Source organism: Humulus lupulus, chromosome 8 (genome assembly GCF_963169125.1).
Source record: "Humulus lupulus chromosome 8, drHumLupu1.1, whole genome shotgun sequence".
NCBI classification, from domain to species: Eukaryota; Viridiplantae; Streptophyta; class Magnoliopsida; order Rosales; family Cannabaceae; genus Humulus; species Humulus lupulus.
Window position 1 is genome coordinate 22566503 of NC_084800.1, and position 8523 is coordinate 22575025.

At 35.0% G+C, this 8523-nt stretch overlaps 2 long non-coding RNA genes across 2 annotated transcripts; both read left to right on the forward strand.

The window, feature by feature from the left end:
- Positions 1–2766: 2766 nt before the first annotated feature.
- LOC133793758 (uncharacterized) lies at positions 2767–3604 on the forward strand. The gene is made up of 3 exons (XR_009874937.1): positions 2767–2908; positions 2990–3065; positions 3533–3604. It is a non-coding gene; the product is annotated as an uncharacterized LOC133793758 (long non-coding RNA).
- A 3657-nt stretch (positions 3605–7261) lies between these two features.
- LOC133793576 (uncharacterized) lies at positions 7262–7722 on the forward strand. The gene is made up of 3 exons (XR_009874883.1): positions 7262–7461; positions 7554–7584; positions 7671–7722. It is a non-coding gene; the product is annotated as an uncharacterized LOC133793576 (long non-coding RNA).
- The last annotated feature ends 801 nt before the right edge of the window (positions 7723–8523 follow it).

Sequence of the window (8523 nt, forward strand, 5' to 3'; positions counted from 1 at the left end):
CTGTATAAGCTAATCCAACATCCATCCCCTTCTGCTCATCCTTCTTTAGCCTTGGGCAATCCTTCTTACGATGTCCAAACATTCTACATGAGAAACATGCCCTTGCTCGGCACTCTCCTAGATGATGCCTCTTGCACCGAGCACATTCTGGGTATGTCTTCCAGCTTTCCTTTTTGCTTGCTCCAATAAGTGGAGGTACCACTATCTGAGCTACGTGCTCGTTGGCACTCTTCTTCTCATTTCTTATGCTCTCAACAACAAGATCTTTCTCTTCCACCTAAGCATAGGTATATATTTCATGCACTGGGGCAACTCTAATGCCCTAAGCTATTTTGGAATTCAATCCCTGAACAAACCTCTCCTTCCGAGCTACATCTGTGGGTACCATGTCAAAAGCGAATTTGGACAACCCATCAAATCTGTTAACATACTCGGTTACTATTGCATATTTCTGAACGAGATTCAGAAACTCATTCCCCTTAGCAGTATTGGCTGCATCACAGTAATACCTTTCATTGAACAGCTGCCTAAATTATTTCCAATCCATCACAGTTGTGTCTCGTTTTTGGGATATCACTTCCCACCACGTCTGGGCATCACTGCACAATACAAATGTAGCACAGATCACCCTATCGTGATCTACCAGCCCCATATTGTCAAGAATGAAACTGATCATGCCCATCCATTGCTCAACTCCGAATGGATCTAGGCCCCCCTCAAAGACTAAAGGGTAATATTCTTGGAATCTTCCACAGAGAAATTCCCATCTACTCTCAACCTTAGGATGAGCCAAAACTGGTGCCACTCCTGGCAAAACAAAGGAAGAAGTGTTTCCCAACAGGTTCCGCTGTTGCTTCAAACACCTGATCTCTTCCTCATGCCTCTGCAATCCTGATTGCAAATCTGTGAACATCTACTAAAAATTCATAGGAGCAGATGAAGAATTAAAACCCTGGCTATAACTCCTAGCCTCTATATAACCACCACTAGCCCTCATTATCTGCCTTGGATATAAACTTACTGATTGAATCTGCAGTCAATAACTTGACCCATTAATCATGATGAGCATATCAAAAGCTTTCCCTACAGAAGCAATCTTACCACACCACATTCACAAACCACTTGCAGTGCTATAAACATGCCCATGGCATTCATACATCAATCATAATCCCTGCTCTTCCTACATTCATACCATGCCTCCAACTCCAGCATGCAAATATCACAATTATATATGTTCATGGAGCAGGTAATCATATGATCACATTCATATATATATATATATATATATTCACGGAGCATATAATCATATAGTCAAGAGTCAGGCTTTATCAGAATCTCATGCTCCCTAATACAATGTGCAGGTAAAGCATTTACATTCTATTTAAGCAGTTAAGCACATAACTACAGAAATAGTTACCATTCCCTGAGTGAAGCTATCTTCAGTGATGAGTGTACATGCCCAACTTGTCTTCAGGAACCATAAACCTTGGCTCGCTCTGATACCAAGTTGTAACACCCTAATCTCCAGGGACTGTTACAGTGCACATTATAAACAGTGCTAAACTCGCTAATCGAGTCATTTGGCCATAAACGTGTAACTAAGTATGATTAGCGGTTTAGGGATTATAATTTTTGGTTAAGATATAACGTTTCATTAGAACGTTTACTGTATACATTGGGATCCCAAAAATATAATTTAAAGGTCTATTACAAGAAAATATTTACAACCAGCCGATCTAAGCGGCAAAATAGGGTTTAACCTTAGTTCCTCTTTCAACCCTCGGTTGCGGCGGTCAAGCAGCCGCATATGTACACATCATCACCTAAGCTCTCCAACTCAAGGATGGTCCAGCTTTCTTTTGCCTTTACCTACACCACATAGCACCTGTGAGTCGAAGCCCAACAAGAAAACTCAATATGCTCATGATCAATAATATCATGTCAACCAATCATAGAATGCATGCCTAGCAATAACAGTCTTAATCACGCATGCAAATAGGTTCAAACAATGAACAAGTGACTGATCAACAAGTCACTAATGTAGCACCCACATTAATTTGATATAATATAGCCAATAATCACATGATTGCATTGTATTGCATTACATATCATACAATATGTATAATTTGAGCATATGCATATTCTTATAAGTGTTTTCATGTATAAGTATAAAAGTTGTGTATGTGATGTCTATATGTATGCTCAATATTATTAACCTTATAGCATTTGAGTTGTCTTTTATGGGTGTTTGATGTACTCAAGATATAATAAAGTATGAAAAATATGGACAAGGCATGGAATTAAGTGAGATATAGAAGGCAAAAGATGTTAAGTGGTGAAAAATAGTACAATGTCGATAACTAGTATTTCAGGGTAAAATTGAGTATTAGTGGATTTACCAAATATAATTGAGGTATGATTAAGGTCTCACTGATGAAGTAAAAATGGTTTTAGAACCATTAGATCAATTCTTGATGGGAGGTATACATAATCAGTGGTATTGATACAGAGTCAAAACGAGCTTAGCATAAGTGCGCTACGCTCGATCGGGTAAGCATAACTACTGGGTATGAACTCATATGTACCTAAGGTTTGGTGTGAGTGTTTTACACATAAGGATAATAGGCCTAGCAGATGATTAAGTCGAAATTATTGAAGTGATAAGGTTTTCATAAGTCAAAAGGTGAAATGATGATGTGAAAGGTGTCAAATTTTGATACAATAAGGCCAAATCATTGAAAATAAAGAATTTTCATCAACCTTATCACTTTGCACGACCAAGACTCTGAAAAACAGAGAGAAAAGAAAACCAAAAACTATTTCTTGGCTGGTTTGAAGAAATTCTAAGGAGATCCAAGTGAAATCAAAGCCAAAGAAGTGGATTAAGCTTAGTTCTAGCCTGTTTATGGTAAGTTCTTGTACTTGGAAGTTAAACTATGTTTTTGAATTTTTCTGAGAGCTTATATATGGTGTTTTATCTCTTGTTAAGATATTTCTTGGTGGTCTCCAAGTGGTTTGAGGTTTACAAAAGCTAGAAGAGATTTTTTTCGCCGAAAAGTTGTTCGGTAAGTGAAATTTTGTGCTTTATGAGGTTTTGGGGTTCTTGGAGTACAAGCTGATTTTTGGTTATTTTATTAAGTTTATAGGATGGTAGATATGTTTATAAATGTTTGAATAGACGTGGAGACTCATTTAATTTGGGTGATGATCTAGGAGATTAGAATTTTATCAAAATCGGTATATGATAACTTTATGATGAATCATGTTGGTATTTGGGATATATGGTTATGGCAGGTTATTTGATGTTGATTATTGGTTGATTTTGATATTTGAGGATAGCTAAAATTAAGGGGAAAATCTGTCAAAATTTCTCCAAATGTCTAAGATAAATCTAACGCTAGATCTAGGTGGTTTAAGGCATTTTAGGCATGAATTGGATATGAAATTTGATATGATGTTTTATGAGTATTTTTAAATGATAGTTCAATGTCTTACTGGCATCATTATGATGAGAAATCCATGCCATTGTCAGGATAGGCACATCAACATCTAAGACACCACTTGTTACACGGTGAATTATATTTTGGACAGAAGGTAAGTAAAGTACTCAACTGCAACACAAGAATTACATGTTATGTGAAAGTATGCATTATATGAATATTTTTTGAGTAAGTGGTATTAACATACATTGAAACTTCATCATAAATTTGTATGCATGGCATAATAGTGATATGGTGAATTATTATATGATATAAGACCATGCATGATATTATGATGATTAATTATATGATGCCTTAGCAAGTTTCGTGCAACATAAAAGCAAGTTGTAATAAGAAGTTTAAGTTCAGTGCCACTGTTTTGAAAAGGCAAATTAAAGTGTTAATAAGTGTAAACGGAGGTCTATAGTAGGCTTATAGTGGCTACCCAATAATTTGGGCTAGGTTTTAGTGAACCAATTATATTGTTTGCCATGTTTCCATTTTTATTTCTCCTCCATATGAGTTATTGTTATATGTATTGACACCACAGTGTGTGGCCGCCTTAACTCTTGAGCCCGACGGGGCAACGATGGAATAAGGTTTTTAATGCGCCCTACTGTGGTGATGGCTAGCCGGAGGAGAACCCATGGGATTTTATATTATATGTGTAACAAGCCCTGCAGGCATTGACTAATTCAAACAGTGTGCACAATATTAAGGGGCTCAAAATTTAAAAAGAAGTTGTGTATGTCCATTGACATTGGGTAATCATTAGCATTGCATGCATTACTTTGCTTACTGAGCTTTAGGCTAATAGTTGTCTTGTGTTGCAGGTAGAGAAATAAATGAGTGAATGACATAAGGAGAACTGAAGCATGGTCCTGACCCTGATTTGTACATATGAACACATCGACCTTTTGTGGGTTATTTCAGTTTACCAATCTGATATTTGTAATAAAGTGTGAAGTTATGTTTTGAAAACAAATTGGGTTATTTAATAGTTATGTATAATATGTTTGAGACACACTTTATGTTTAATGTAAATAATGTGAAATAAGTTTTCAACAAAAAAAAAATGTCCAGACTTCCGCAGAAATAAATTATGATATAGTTTTAAAACGTAACACCTCAGATATGGTTTTAACTAAAATAAGTGAGGGTGTTACAACTGACAAGGGGTCTGTACCTTTAAAAGTGTGACTAATCAACAAGTCACTAACAGGGGGTCTGTACCTTTAAACGAGTGACTAATTATCAAGTCACTAACGGGGGTCTGTACCTTTAAACGAGTAACTAATTATCAAGTCACTAACATGGGATTTCGATCCCTCAGCCATGTGACAAACAGTCACCTAGGCCTTTGGCCCTAGCTTTGAGTAACTAGTCGTAGACTAGACAAGCGCTTCTAATTTTCATCGACCTTTGGGTCGGTCCAGCATTAATGCTCATTGAGTCATTCAATGTTGATATCGATTAGATCTAATCTTTTATCAGCTCTGTGTTCATGACGCTTATGCCGTTTCTGACTCTTAGGTCAGTAAAACGCGACCAGTGCCGACTCTGACTAGTAAGTCAGTGCCACACACAAGTAAGCAATGCTACCAAACATATATCATATGTCAAATATCCGAACACAGGGCATTCAACATGCTTACTGTTGCGGATTTTCCTAAGTGTGTGCAAGTGTACACAATCGTTGAACAAGTAATATAATGAAAGTAATTGTTATCGTCTCCTCAAGGATTGCCAAACAAATATTGTAAAAATCATCATCAACCAATTTGGGGTACAATTAACTATCCCTTTTTTTTATGACTTAATCAATTGAACTAAAGAACAAAAAGAACTAAACAAGAGAATTAAAATAGGCTTTTAACAATAAAGCTAGAAAATGACAAATTGTGATTACTATGATGATAAAAGTTAGGCATATCAAATCCCCCTAATTTGTAGTTTTGCCCCTGATGTTGCAACAAAGTTCACAGCAAAGTTCTCTTGTAACTAGGATTTCCAATTCAATGCACATGCCATTTTTTCAAATGCTCATGTTAAAGTTCCATCAAATAGATTCACATATTCCTATGCTAAATTTAATTTCAAGAACATAATTCCAAGCATCAATCCTTCAAGTTTGCAATGTGAATTAAATATTCCTAAGTTATTCACTAATCAATAACAAAAGTATCAACATGCATCAATCAAGCATTTCCACTAATTTTTACCCTTCCAGAATTAAAATTAGCTTGTCTCTCACCTAAGTTGATCATTCTCAAGCAAGAGATTTGCACAATAAAAATAGCTCAAATGAACAAAAGAAAATTGTCATAAAACAGTCAACACTTTGGGGGCAATTGCAAATTAGGGTTCATCAATATCCCTAACACAAACAATTTAAGTCATAGTAAAAATACCCAAGTCACCACAATAAACATTCAACATTATCTCAAGAGTTCAAGGAAGAAAGAAAAAGAAAATAAAATTATATGAAAGTAGAGTTTAGAAAAACAAGCCAAATTGATAGAGATATTCTATTCTTTGTCTTCTAACTCTTATTCTTCTTCTTCTTCTAGCTTCCTTCTCCTTCATCTTCTCTTCTTGATGATTTCAGCTCAAAAAATGCAGAAAAGTCTCTTCAATGGAGCATGGGCGGCTAGTTCTCTTTTCTTTTCTTTTTTCTTGGAGAAGAAGATCATGTCTTTTTGGGCTCACAAAGTGTATAAATCCTCCCCTTCTCTCTCTACACGTGGGGGACCACATCCTTTGCCTTTTCAGAATTTTGCAGCTCATTTCCACCTCATCTAAGTACATGCCAAGTGTCCAGACTTTATGTTGCTGGCTGCCCACACTTTGCTGCAGCAAAGTTGACTGATGTTGCAACAATTGCCAGAATTTCAGCTCCAATATGATTTCCTTACACATGCTTCACTAAGCTTTCCAAGCACCCTCTCACTATGCCTTCAAAATAGATACCACATTTTTTTAGAACATAATTCCATTATTTTCCATGTAGAGTCCAAGAACTTTACTTAGCTAAGATAGATAGTAGTATGATAGTATTTATAGCACTATCTTTGTAACTGTGGATTTTTGGTTCAGACCGGGAATTATTTGGACACTCATAGTAGTACTTATAGATTTTCTAAGTATAACCTATAGTTTAAGAATATTAAGTTTAACCTAAGATTGATTAATATGACTGATATTAAGGATTATATTTATTATATTATAAGGTTTAGATAGACCCAATAAGATAGTAACACTTATTATATGTATGATTATTAAGAAATTATTATTTTAATAAGAGAAATATAAGACTTAGTCTTCACCAAAATCTGATAGGAGCATGACATTTATCACAATTTTATTTATTTGTGGATTAGGTTGATATTTAGATAATTAAATAGATTTTTCGTAACTTTAGGGTACGGTAACTTCCGACCTGTTTTTGACCCAGTTATATTAGGAATTTCGAAAAATAGTATTTCTTAAAAGTTGTATATAATTTCATGAACTTTCTAACGGTATAAAGAGAGTCCAAATCAGAGTTCTACAACTCCAGATATGTTGATTTTACTGAAGGGGAGTTTAGAGTTACGAGATTTAGGGAGTTAGAAGTTAGGATTCTATTTGTTTTTATTATTTTAAAAATCAAGCTTTGAATCTTTAAATCTCTCTGAAAATTTTGAAAAATTCCTAAGCCTTTGGCTGAAGGATATTCAAATATTTTCAATTAAATTTTTTTTTTTCTTCAAAGCCAAAAAGAAGATTTTTATTCCTAGAACTCTATAAATAGGACCTAGCACCAAGCATTTTTCATTCATCAAGCTAAGTTCAGAGGCTGCAAGTTGCTAGGTTATTGTGAGAGTGTAAACACTTGGGTTGGGGATTATAAGCTTGATCATCATAAGCTTATCAAACACTTTGGGAAGTGAGGTTCGTTAGTATCTCGGTTGTGGTTAGATTGGTCTTTCAAGTCTTTGAGGTAACCAAAACTCTAGTTCATTTTTGTATTATGTTATTCTCTTTCTCATAGTCTTCTACTCAATCTCTAACCTTAATCTTCATTTTGGTTAGGAAATCTAAGCTCTTGAGCACATAAGTTTTGGTAAGTGTACTTTCAATGGTTTAGTCTTCCCATTTTCCTTTTCATCTCTTTTCTTCTTTAGACTCACTCTTTCTAATGGTTATTAGGAGTGTTCCAAAAAGTCCCAACTCAGTCCACATATCCCGGTAACTTTGGTAAGGAAAATAGGCTAGAATCAATATGTTTATGTTTATGTTATTTTATGTGTTATGTTATGATATGTTATGAATATGTTATGATTGTGTATGTTTGTAGGCTTGGGCTTATGCCCTATTTGACTAACAAGACCCCAAAAAGATTGTGGGCATAAGCCTATTTAGCTGGTAGGACCCCACTAATCTCATGGGCATAAGCTTGTTTAGTCTATGGGACCCCAAGTAATAATGGCCATTATAATAAGTGTATTATGTGTTATGATATGTCTTTATGTTTATTACGAAATTTATGTTTATGACTATGTGTTATGACTATGTGTTAGATTTTCCTTGCTGGGCATTAGGCTCATTCCTTTCTGTTTATGTGCAAGAAAATAAGCTTTAGAGGCGGTAAGATTCGTGACGCTTAGAGGATGTGTATCGATGGTGGATGGAGTCAAGGAGCCGAGCGTTATTCGATTCGAGGATGTAGTCTTGTTTATGTTTTTATGGTTTTAAATGTATTTTCCACATTTTCTATGTAACTCTTTTTACTTTAAGTTATTTTTGTTTTAAAGACAATGGGTACCCATATCCTATTTATTTTATGAAAGTAACCTTTGTTTCTACAAGTTTCTAATAAAGTATGGTATTTCCGCAAAAATGTAAGTTTTATGTATAGATTTGTTAATGGACCAAATAGTCTAGATTAGTGGGTCATTACATTCCACAAGAGTTATCATTAATTATAACAAATTACACAAACAAAGTTAAGAGACAAAATGACTAAAACCACACAATAATAGCACAAACACTCTATTTCACT